Source organism: Chiloscyllium punctatum, chromosome 36 (genome assembly GCF_047496795.1).
Source record: "Chiloscyllium punctatum isolate Juve2018m chromosome 36, sChiPun1.3, whole genome shotgun sequence".
NCBI classification, from domain to species: Eukaryota; Metazoa; Chordata; class Chondrichthyes; order Orectolobiformes; family Hemiscylliidae; genus Chiloscyllium; species Chiloscyllium punctatum.
Window position 1 is genome coordinate 61,398,318 of NC_092774.1, and position 12,981 is coordinate 61,411,298.

The window sequence follows — 12,981 nt, forward strand, 5'->3', positions numbered from 1 at the left end:
ATATAATTTAGAAAGGGCACAACGTCTTGTAAAGCTGCTCTGTTTTGTGGTGCACCAAATTCGTGTGGTAATCTTGGGGGAGATGCTCCATCGCCAGCCTACGTCACCCCATAAGACCTAGGGGGTTTTCCAATGTCCAATTCATTAAAATATTCTTCCTTGCACAGTGGGTAAGAAGGTTACAGAGTCTCCTCCCTTGTTCCCAAGAGAGGGCAACCCCAGAAGAAGAAATGCCGGATCCACTTTAACTTCAATCCCCAGGATGTCCTTCAGCTCCCTAACTATAGCACTCCGGTATGTCTGGATCTTACAACATGACCTATAGCAGTGTGTGAGAGTGCTTATACTAATTTTATATTTGGGACACCCTGGTGACACTCCTCTCTTGAACTTAGCCTCTCTGGCGCCATATGAGCCCTCTGTGAAATTTTCAATTGCATGTTTTGTTACATATTGAAATTTTCCTTACATTTTCCCATATGTCTTCCCGTACTTCCAACGAAATATCCTCTCCTAGCTCCCGATTCCAGAGGAGCCATGCTGGTGGTGGGGATTAGTGGGGGTGCCTGATCTGAAGGATGGAACGCAGTTCCCTTCACATTCCCCAAGGCGCATCACTTCTCTAAATGATACAAAGTACGAACTGGAAGAGCACCCATACACTGGAATACACTTTTCTCCATGTCTGACCTGGAAAGCTGAGCCAGGAGCATTGACTTGCTCTGTATGTAATTCCTTATCTGAAAGGACTGAAAAAGGTTCCTATTATACAATCCATATTTCTGACCTAGCTGGCTAAACGACATCAAGACCTCCCCCTCGAATAATTCTCCCAGACAAGAGATTCCCTTACTCTCCCATGACTTCAAGCCGGAGTCCATTGCCCCACGTTTAAATCCTTGGGCTCGCACCAATGGGGTAAATGGCAAGGTCTTAAGCCAATTGCCCTCATTATGCCTCATTGTCCTCCGGGCTTTCATTGTATTTAAAATGATTGGACTCTTACACTGCTCGGTCATGGATTTCATTTTATCCATGAATAATAGATTGACTAGGGGTCATCTCAACTGAGAGGCTAAAGCGTCAAGTCAAATTGACCCCGTATTCCCCCGTGCCCAGTCACCCACATATGCCAAGAAAGCACTTACTTGACATCTCTTCATGTCTGAAAGATCCACCCCACTCCCTCACCCTGGGAGAGCTGCAATTTGGTAATCTTAATTAGGACATCAAATAAAAGAACCTAGCCAACCATTGAGCCTCAGTAATACTCATCTGGGTAGCAACAACGGGAGCATTCGCATGGGGTACAACAGGCGAGGAAGAACATGCATTTTAATCAGGGCTATTTGGCCTAACCATGATAACGGTAATCCCTCCCACTGCTGCAAATCCTGTTTTACCCTCCCCAGTAATTGTACATAGACAGCTTTATACAGCTGGTGGAAGGCAGGAGTAATAAACATTCCCAAATAGAAAAAATCCTTTTGAAAACCATTTAAACAGGAACTGCATTCCATCCTTCAGATCAGGTACCTCCACTAATCCCCCTACCGGCATGGCTTCTGATTTTGTAAATTGATCCTGTAGTCCGGAAAACTACCAAATAAATTAATTGTTTGAATCAATCGAGGACCGGACTCCTCCTGATTGGCCAAGAACAAAAGGACTTCATCAGCATATCGGGTGATCATATTCTCCCCCATTCCCACTCTTGGCCCCAGTATTTCAGGATCCCTACTGATAGCCTCAGCTAATGGCTCAATTGCCAAGGTAAATAGCAGCGGTGAATATTAAAGTTAACTGAATTAGTGCCATTTGTGATGGTTGCATATGTTCAGTACCCTCCTGATATTGTTGGAGGAGCTATGGCCCTTAACAAAACCCATCTGATCTTCTTTGATAATATAGGGCAACACCTTTTCCAACCTCAGGGCCAGCATCTTGGATAGAATTTTAAAATCTACATTCAACAGTGAAATGGGTCTGTATGAAGCACATTCTTCGGGCTCTTTCCCCTTCTTTAAAATGAAGGAGATATTAGCCTCCCTAAGAGAGGGCAGAAGACAATCGTGTATATGAATAGTAATACATCCCCAGAGGTGGTTCCACCAACACATTTATGAATTCCTTATGGGATTCACTTGGGAATCCATCTGACCCCAGTGCTTTGCTACCCTGGAGATGCTTTATTGCTTCCTGCACCTCCTGTATCTTCATAGGCACATTTAACGTGGAAACAAGTGCTGCGTTTATATTGGGGAGGGGCAGATTCTGCAAAATTCAAACAATCTTTGTTTGGCAAAGGAGACCCTTTTTTGCCACCTGTGTGTGCAATGAGTCGAGAGCAGCTCGGAGAGCTGCAGCTTGACCACTGAAGGCCTATTATAATATACTTCCTCAGCTATCTGCAGCCGGGTTTCCAGCATCCGTTGTTGCTCCTCCCTCTGCCTGTTTCTAGCCATAGAGATGTACATCACGGAAACAGACCCTTCAGTCCAACTCGTCCATGCCGACCAGATATCCCAAGCCAATCTAGTCCCACCTGCCAGAACCAAGCCCATATCCCTCCAAACCCTTCCTATTCATACACCCATAATGCATTGTCTGAGCTGTCACCTTTTGTTGTAAAACCTTAAGTTATCTCCAAGAAGGTGACTGCTCAGCTCAGATAATGCATATTAATGATACGTGCAACAAATTCTAAATAGTGAAAGACTTAACAATCCAGGTTGTTCAATATATCATTTCAATGGCATGATACTGTGTAATGTTTTGCTGTAAATTCTGTGTCCTATGATCTTATACTCCACAACCACCTGATGAAGGAGCAGTCCTTCCGAAAGCTAGTGCTTCCAAATAATCCTGTTGGATTGTAGCCTGGTGTAGTGTGATTTTTAACTTTCTCCAGGTTAGGGTGGATTGACCATGATAAATTGCCCATAAGCGTTCAGGGTTGTGCAGATTAGGTGCATTCGTCTGAGGTAAATATAAAATAATAAGGGTTGGGGAATGGGTGTGGGTGGGTTAGTCTTTGGAGGGTCGGTGTAGTCTCGTTGGGCCAAGTGGCTTGTTTCCACACTGTAGGGATTCTATGAAGTTCTGCTGTAGGGCAGTGCAGACGCACTGCAGGTCAAACGGAGCAAACGCAGTGAGGGGGACAGCTGTTGACGTTGTTCCGCCCCAGACCCATTGTGACGTCACAACGCGGAAGTGGCTCTGTTGGTTTCAGAGTAAAACTCCCTCCATCTGGACAGCTCCACATTCTGGGAGGGAGAGAGATTAGATTTTAGAATCCCTACAGTGTGGAAACAGGCCCTTCGGCCCAACAAGTCCACACTGACCCTCTGAAGAATAACCTACCCAGACCCATTTCCCCGTCTCTCTAATGCACCTAACAATGTGCAATTTAACATGGCCAATTCACCTGACCTGTACATCTTTGGACTGTGGGAAGAAACCGGAGCACTCGGTGGAAACCTACGCAGACACGAGGAGAATGTGCAAATTCCACACAGACAGGGATGGAAGAATAGAGATTGGGAAAGGGGAGGAGTAGATATCTTGTTTGTTTTTATTTTTAAAATGCACTTGATTCCCACAAATAAATGGAACAGGTACAAGTACAGCACATGCAGTCTTCCTCATTGCAATTTCAAGGTTTTGCATCCTCTTCTTCTGCGTTGGTTCCAGCACATTTGGCTTCCTTGTCCTCTCCCAACCCCCACCCTGAGCCGTTGGTGCTTCGCTTGTTTATAAAATCAAGAGAGGCATGGATAGGGTAAATAGACAAGGTCACTTCTCTGGAAGTACAGAACTAGAGAATAATAGGTTTAGGGTGAGGTGGGGATGGGGGGGGGGGTGGTGTCTGGAGATTTAAAAGGAACCTAAGGGGCAATTCATGCAGAACATGGTACATGTAAGGAAACAGCTGCCAGAGGAAGTAGTGGATACTGGTATAATCATGATATACCCATCCAGATGCCCTTTAAATGTATGAATAGGAAGGGTTTAGAGGGATAAGGGCTAAATGCTGGCAAATGAGACTAGATTCGTTGAGGATATCTGGTCGGCATAGACCACTTGGACCAAAGGACCTGTTTCTGTGCTGTATATCTAAATGACTCTGGTTTGCCAAGTCAGTATGTTCAGTTTCTCTCTGGTGTCATTGCCTTGATGTCTCATTCCAAACTTCACCCGCACCCACATGGGGGCACGTTAACCAGTTTGTGCCTGGTTGTTTGTCAAGAAGTTACATTGCAGGTACATCCTGAATTTACACTCTATATTTTTGCTTCCCAAAATCAGACCTGCTCACTCTCAGCAGTTTCCCAATGTCATGGAAGATATTAATTTTCAGGTGGAGGTATCCAAAATTCAGAGAGATGTCAGTTGTGACTGTTTTGCTGTTCTGTCCCTGTCAGATCCTGAATCAGCACCTTCATGAGAATTAGTTCGAATGGAGTGAGCTGGCGGCAAACACAGCAATGAACATTGGAGACTCTGAGCCATCTGAAACTTGCTCAGTGTGAAGTACATTCCACATTGCTGCAAGAATTACAAGCAGCAAAGCCTTTCCAGAACATCTGCTTGTCATTCTGTCCCCGGGGGGCTGATGTTTGTCTCATCCCCAAGAACTGGACTATCTCCACTGGCGGATAATTAACCCGTTTTATTTCTACTTGCACGTTGTTCTGGGGGGAATGTAGGGTTGGGGGAGGGTAAGAGTCGTTCGCTCTTCTGCTCTCTCTCCCTCTTTCTATCGCTCTCTCTCTGAAACTCTTGGGGTGAGAGGTGTCAGTTACATTAATGCGGGGAACATGAACAACTTTGATTGTGAACTTTCTCCAAAGGTCTGTTATCGGAGAGATAGAAAGATGCTGTGCTGGCAGGACAGAGAGAAATGAACACTGAGGACTCTTCGCCCAGGTAAATTCACATTGTTGTACAGCCTGCTTGGTGTTCAGAAATCGTCTTCACGCAGCAATCTTACGGAAAGTCTATTGCAAAGTGGGCATCGCTTTCTTTGCTGCGACCACGCAGCAGTTAACATCTGAGCCCCAAGTGTCCCAGATGAAGAGAATCCGTGTGAAACCTTCACTCACTGAGAGTCATCCCCACGTCCCTGAGCTGAGGGACTGCAGGCGGTCCAACACGGAAGGGACGGTTAAAATTGAACCAATTTTGTTCCTCAGCCTGTCTGTCCCAGAGACAGGCAGCGGGACGGCATAAACATGAAGCATCATTCTCCCGCCGACAGAGGCGGTCCATCCCATCGAATCCACGGCGACTCTCTGCCACTTGTCTCTCTCTGAGGTGATTCACAATCAGTGATATCTGTCCGAATACTAAGGGACTGTGTATGAGTGGTGATACAGTTTCTGACATGCTGATCGTCTTGTCATTCACGTCTGAACCAGCGAGGCGAATTACGGCAGGGAAGGCACAAAACCACAAGGTATGCATCTCAGCTCATTGGCAGCTCAGAGAAGTGGGTTTGCGATTCAGTTCATAGGAAACCGACCAAGAACAGGAGAAGACCACTCAGACCTCCCAAAGCATGTTACTTGAACCGTGTGAGGTTCGCGAGTGTATCGGTCTGATACGGGACATTCAGACATTCAGGAAGAAGGTTCAAAGGCAAGGTACAGAACAGAGTACAGCACCATTTCAAAACGACACTGCTCAAGGGGACATCGAGCAATAGCAGAGGATGGTTTCGATCCATCGATGCCGTGGTATGGGCCTAGCACGCTACCGTTTTCCACAGGTCCCTTCAGCCTTTCGTCTGGCATGTGGCATGCACGTTCGAGACTGATGTCAAAGACCTCCACTACTGTCGTGTAATATGCTGTTTCGCAGACGTATGGAGCCTGTGTAAATATAAACTTTTTTCTAACTTCCCACATTCTGTTGATCGAACTGTGATTTCATTATAAATCACAGCCTGTGTCACAGCGCAGACGGACGCCATGCGGCCCACCTTCGCTCTGCTGGTTCAACGCAGTAAGTAAACGTGGGTCTCTATTCGTATCATTCACTTGCCTTCTCTGTGTAAATCTGCACATTGTTACTTTAAACATGATCACCGAATTCCCGTTTGCGTCTATTGAATCTGCCTCTTTGTCAGTGTCAGATCGGGATTTGCTGACCCTAACCACTCCCTGTACGAAAGCGTTCTTCCTAATGTCACTTTTGGTAACTATCCTCATGACTTTAAAACACTGCCAAATTGTTGCCGATCCTTTCAGGCATGGGAGCATTTTAACTGCATTACTTTCTCTGTCGAGACTTCGCATGACTTGGAAAGCTTCATTCAGGCCAGATTTCAAACTTCTGTTCTCCGAGGAGAGCTGTCCGAATTTTCCAATCTTGCTTCACTGCTGACATTCCTTAAACACAGCACCACAAACGTTAACGCTATATTCCATCAATTCACTTGCTTACTTCCTACCCAATTCGTTTTCCAACCGAGTTTAGCGAAGTTGCTTTTTGAGAAAATGAATCAGGCACTCGTGCATAAATCAGGAAGCGCGGGCTCGTTGAGGATTTGAACCGGGGATGTCTCGCAGTGGAAAATGCAAAACAAGAATCATACCCCTAGTCCAAGAAGCCACACGCGCTGTGAGCTGTCCCTGCCGCTCCACGTCTTCAACCAGCTGAGTCTTGCTCAGTGTGAAATACATTTGACATTTATCTGAGAATTACAAGTGGCAAAGAGTTTCCAGAACAGCTGCTTCTCATTCTGTCTCCCTGCTGCTGTTTGTCCCGGCCCCAGGAACCGAGCCCTCTCGACTGACAGAAAGTTGAACCATTTTGTTTCTAAACTTGTCTCTGACACCGGATTGACCAGTGACAAGCATTACCCTCCTCAACATAGGGTACAGAGAACAACAGAAGACCACTTAGACCTCCACGAGGGTGTCATCTCAACTGTGCACATTGGGCCAGTATATCAATGTGAAATATTTATGTCGAAGTTTTTTTGGGAAAGAAATGAGAAGGCGAGGTGCAGAACAGTGCGCCGTCGTACGGGAAAGCTGCAAAAACGACATTGACTGAAAAGGAGAGATGGTTTCCCCTCTGGGTGATGCTCCCATCAACGCACCCGCAGATATATCGCCGTCGTGCAAATATAAACTCTGTCTTAATTCTCACATTCTGTTCTTTCGAATTGTGATTTCTCCAAAAGCACAAAATTTCAACACTCGCAAAATTCAAACTTTAACAAAGTGCTCATAGATATATTTAGCGAACACCTGGAAGAAATTTGAGAGCTCTTGAACTTTAAGTGGAACGAAGGGGCGCTTCTCTCGAGGCTGTGTAATGTGGAGATGTGTTCCCCATGTTAACTGGTAGTGGTTGACCATCCCAGTGCTTCCCGATGCAGGGTTGCCCTGACACACTGGGAGGTTTCTTTGATAAACTGTCCAGGGGGCTTCCAGCCGCACCGTGACGTCATAGGGCAAGCCCCCGCTGATGGCCTGCAGCTGCTGTGACACAATAATGATGCTGGTCCCAGAACATGAATACAAATTAGTTCGTGAGTCACGTGGTACTGAATCATTCGATGGAATGTTCTTTCAACTTCACGGATTTATATATGAGAGGAGGGAAATGGGCAGGGCTTACACCTCGATTCAACTCTTCCTTCACTTATAACACCAATGGTGGATAATTAAACTATTTTATTGTTGTGTTGACGTGAGGAGACTGTGTATATATAAACTTTTTCTAAATCCCCACCTTCCGTTGGTCGAACTGTGAGTTCACTCTGAATCACAACACGTGTCACAGCGCACTTGGAGGCCCACCTTAGCTCTGCTGGTTCTACACAGCAAGTAAATGAGAGTCTCTATTCGCATCATTCTCTTGCCTTCTCCCTGTAAATCTACACATTGTTACTTTGAACATGTCCACCGAATTCCCTTTTGTGTTCTTGAATCTGCCTCTTTGTCACGGTCAGACAGGGATTTACGGATCCGAACCACTCCCTGTGCGAAAATGTTCTTCCTAATGTTACTTGTTTTCCAAATGCCTTGAAATCTCTGCCAATTTTTTGGGAAATTGAAAGGATTCTCATTCCTGCACATGAGGCTGAATTGATTTAATTTCTAACGTAAAGGACTGCGGAAGCTGAGATCTGAGACAGAAAGAGGAACTGCTGGAGAAACTCGGCAGGTTTGGCAGTGCCTGTAGGAGAAAACAGAGTTCTGAAATATTGTCTCTGATTCTCTTTCCACCGATGGTGCCTGACCTGGTGAGTTGCTCATTCAATTTCTGTTTTTGCTTTTAACTGAAAGTTCATTTCATCTTTCGGGATGAAACACCCAGACTCTCCATTTGCAGATATTTAACCCTTTCGAAACCTGTGAAGTGATTGGATTCAAACAAACCCAGCAATAATTTACTCTTTCTCAGCTCCACGGGCAGAGAGACCTGGGAAATGAAGCTGTCAGTGTGGTTCTTTATTCGTGGGCCGAGTGGTTAATGCGACGGACTTTAAATCTATTGCAGATTCCCTACGCAGGTGTGAACCCTGCCGACTATAAAATAAGAAATGTAGTCAAAACGAAAGGGAGACTGTTCCCCGGTTTCTTCTTTAAGATTCAAATCAGTGGAGGGTGAAAGATGTTTCACTCACATTGGGACTGGTCGGTAATCTGCAACCCACTGCCTAACAGGGTGGTACAAGCAGATACCCACAGAGCTGCTTTTGAGGCGATGAGTCAAGTATTTGGAAATGAGACTAGAACAGTGAGGGGCGTGAAGTCGTGATCGAAATGAAGCAGGCACCTGAGGATTATTGTGTTTTATTTGCCAGTGAAAGATACTGATTCACAAAGTTGGGACTATGGAAGGGAAGCAGGGACGGTGATTATCTTTGGCTGTTCCTCTTGTGAATGTTCCCACTGCTGCGCATGTCCGTGTTAACGTCAGAACTCTGCAGCATGGCGGCGTCAGATCCGCACAGTGCCAGGGGCGCAATGGATGACGCATCTGACTCCACCTCCCTGTTTGAAAAGCAGCTCACAGCGTCTTCACACGCCCCAATTAATCTTTCTCATGCTCCTGAAGCCGGCATACGGTTTGAATTCCTGATCTGCGGGAACGAGACTCTTTTCACTGTCTCGCGCCAGTTAATGTCCCTGAGAACATCAGAGTCAAGTCATAGCGCTGTCAGAGGAGGGGAAGCTGAAAGAAACCCACACGCTGCTCACGAGCACATTTCACTTTCCCCAACTCACCGCCCCAACCACTGCGGCTCTTGGGAGTGGAAAGGGAACAAACACCAAAACCGAGTCTCATATTTGTGAATCTTCTGAAAATAAGGAAACTGTTCATCCCTTCGGATCTTCCATCCTGGGCTGACAGCGTTGATTTTAAATGGCTGTCCAGTCAGTGTCGAATCTTTTTGGCTGAAAATATCTTCCTTATCTCATCCCAGCATTTCTTGCCACAGAGAACGGTGCGGCAGAGTTCATGTATATATTTCCTTGTATGGTATTTTGTAAATAACATTCGTTTGCTGGTTGTTTGTATCGGGTATTTCAGGTTTATTAGCCGCTGTTCAAGTTTGTTGGTAGGTTTGTGGGCCACCATGATGCTGAGGGGATTGAGTTGTCTGGACATCATTTAACAGATGTATTTAATGTAAGGTAATGTGGCTTGGGTTTCTGCACACGTTGTGTCCGCTTGTGTCAATTTGTTGATGTGAAATCGGCACACTGGGTTTATTGGGTAGGCAAAAGTGAGGACTGGAGATGCTGGACGCCAGAGTTCAGATCAGAGTGGTGCTGGAAAAGCACAACGGGTCAAGCATCTCCCGAAGAGGAGGAAAATCGACGTTTCGGGCAAAAGCACTTCATTAGGAATAGAGGCAGGACGCCTTCAGGGTAGAGAGATAAATTGGGGGTGGGTGTGTGCTGGGGCGAAGGTAGCAAAGAGTAAAATATGTGAATGGTGGTGGGGATAGAGGTGACAGGTCAGAGAGGAGTGTTTAGCGGATAGGTGAGAAGGGAGATTGGCAAGTAGGACAGTTCATGAGATCAGTGTTGAGCTGGAAAGTTGGAACTGAGGTAAGGTGGGGGAGGGGAAATGAGGAAACTGGTGAAGTTCACATTGATGCCCTGGGGTTGAAGTGTTCCGAGGCGGAAGATGAGGTGTTCTTCCTCCAGGCGTCGGGTGGGGAAGCAGCGGCGACGAAGGAGGCCCAGGACCTGCATGTCCTCGGCCGAGTGGGAGGGGGAGTTGAAATGTTGGGGCACAGGGCGATGGGGTTGATAGTTGCGGGTGTCCTGGAGATGTGCCTTGACTCTCCAGTCTCCCCAATGTTGGAGTGATCGCATCGGGAGCAATGGATACATAAAATTACATTGTTGGCTGTCTCGGTGAAAGGCTTCTGACGACCCTGGCCTGGGTTTGATTCCCGGGCAGCGAAACAATTTTCAGCAGAGATACCAACGTTTGTTCATGTCTCCCTGGTGGTCTAGTGGTTAGGATTCGGCGCTCTCACCGCCGCGGCCCGGGTTCGATTCCCGGTCAGGGAAGCCATCTTTCTTGTTCGGGTCACTAATCTCGTGTGTGGGTATGTGAGACTCTGAGTTTCCAGTCACATTGACGTTTAAAACCTAACTAAGCAGAGCGACCGCCTCCTCCTTGTTGTCAAGGCCATCAATATCCAAGTCCTGGTGAATCAAGCGACTGTCAGACTTCGATGTGATGTTTGGTCTGAGATTTCTGGATCTAAATTCTTCTCTTGTAATATTCCTGTGGAAAGAGATTGCAAAGGTCATCGCTGTCAGTCCACAATAGAAAATCAAAACACACAATTCTAGTTTCTGTGGATCATTCTTTCCTCTCTTAATACCCAAGATCTTTGTGCTGATCTTTTTGTAAATGTATTTAGCAGGGAAATGTGGTGGATTTGCATACTCCATGAAGAGTTCACATGGACTCAAGTAGTTGAAAGGACATCTATCGTGCGGTATTGACGTTCTTCCTGAAGATACACAATATGCTGCGGTTAAATATTATGAGCCCAGAACCAACTGCAAATCAGGCTTTTAGAGGCATAAACATTCCATCAAATATGTACCATATACCCCAGACTTATCTGTCTTATATTAATGCACGGTTGTCTTCGATTCCCAGAAGACTCAGATTTAAGTTGCAAGTGTGAATTTTTATAAAAGAAGCCATGTTTTTGGACTCCTTCCATGTCATACTGAGTCTATTACTGGAAATACATCAATAGTACACCGGGATTCGTGGATCAATGACGTGAGGCTTATCTTTACCCGCTTATAATTTTCTGTTGCATAAATGTTTCGATGAATGCCAATATTTTTCACCAGCCATAGAGTCGGAGACGTAAAACACAGAAACACACCCTTCACTCTAAATTGTCCATGCCGATCGGATATGCAAAATTCATCTTGTCCCATTTGCCAGAACTTGGCCTATATCCCACTAAATCCTTCCTCTTCATATACCCATCCAGATGCCGCCACCAGCCTTCACCACTTCCTCTGGCAGCTCATTCCATGCATGCACAACCCTCTGCATGAAAACGTTGACTGCAAGGTCCCTTTTAAATGTTTCCCCTCTCACCCTCAACCTATGCCCTCTAGTTCTGCACTTCCCCATCCCAGGGGAAAGACTTTATCTATTCACCCCAACCACGCCCGTCAAGTTTTTATAAACCTCTTTGAAAAAAATCACTCAGCCTGCGATGCTCCTGGGAAAACAGCCCCATCCTATTCAGCCTCTCCCTGTGGTTTAAAACTCTTACCCTGGGAACATCCTTGTGAATCTTTTCTCAATCCTTTGAAGTCTCACAACATTGAAAGTCCCCTTCTCATCTCGAACCTGTGCCCTATTTTCGTTGACCTTTTCACCCTGGAGGGAAAAAAACTCTCTGACGATCATAGAATCCCTCCAGGGTGGAAACAGATGATTCAGCCCAACAAGTCAACACCGACTCTCCAAAGATTAACCCACAAGGACTCATTCCCCTACCCCTATTACTCTATATTTATCCGTAACTAATGCACCTACGTACACATCCCTCAACACTGGGGCAATTTACACACAGACAATCCAACTTAACCTGCCTATTCCTGGACACGATGGGTAATTTGGCATGGCTAATCCACCCGAACCTACACATTTTTGGAATGTAGGAGGAAGTCCTTGCAGACATGAGAGGTGGCGTGCAGGTAGAATGTGCAAACTCCACACAGACAGTCACCAGAGATTGAAATTGAACCCGGGTCTCTGGCACTGTGTGGCATCAGTGCAAACCACTGAGCTACCCTGCCACCCCAGTCCAGCCAATCTGTGTCTCATCATTGTTTCGACGTCTCCCCTCAGCCTCTGTCTTCCCAGAGAAAAAAAAATCAGGTTTATGCCACTTCTCTTCATAACTAGAGCCCTTCAGACCAGGCAATGTCCTGGTGAGCCTTGTCTGTACCCTCTGCCAGAGCACCCACATCCTTCCAGTCGTGTGGAGACCAGAACTGAACGTAGTATTCCGAATGTGGCCAGAATAAATAGCTGTGACATAACTCGCCAACTCTTACACTAAAGGAAGCGTGCTGTGTTTCTTCTTGACCACCGTACCGACCTGCTTTACCACTTCCACGGATCAATATGCCCAAATCCTTCTGTATGTCAGTGCTGCTATGAGTTCTGCCATTTATAATACAATTCTTACATTTCCTTCGTCTCTAGCTTTGGACTTCCGCTCCCATGGGGAATAGACATATAAAGTTGAGCAGCAAGACAAATTTCAACAGGAATAAAATGTCGAGCCACAGGGAAAAATAAAATTATGGCTCCAGCTTTTTTCTCCTATTGACATTTGGATGATTAAAACCTGTCAGTGAAACCAGCCTCTCCCAGAGCGTATTGCACATGCTTCGTGGTATCAGCTAGCACTGCGCATGTGCTGCGGTGTCAGCAAAACCACTGAGTATG

General features: G+C 46.0%; 1 non-coding gene across 1 annotated transcript; it reads left to right on the top strand.

Moving 5' to 3' along the window:
- Positions 1–10,478: 10,478 nt before the first annotated feature.
- On the top strand, positions 10,479–10,550 carry trnae-cuc (transfer RNA glutamic acid (anticodon CUC)). The gene has a single exon. It is a non-coding gene; the product is annotated as a tRNA-Glu (tRNA).
- The last annotated feature ends 2,431 nt before the right edge of the window (positions 10,551–12,981 follow it).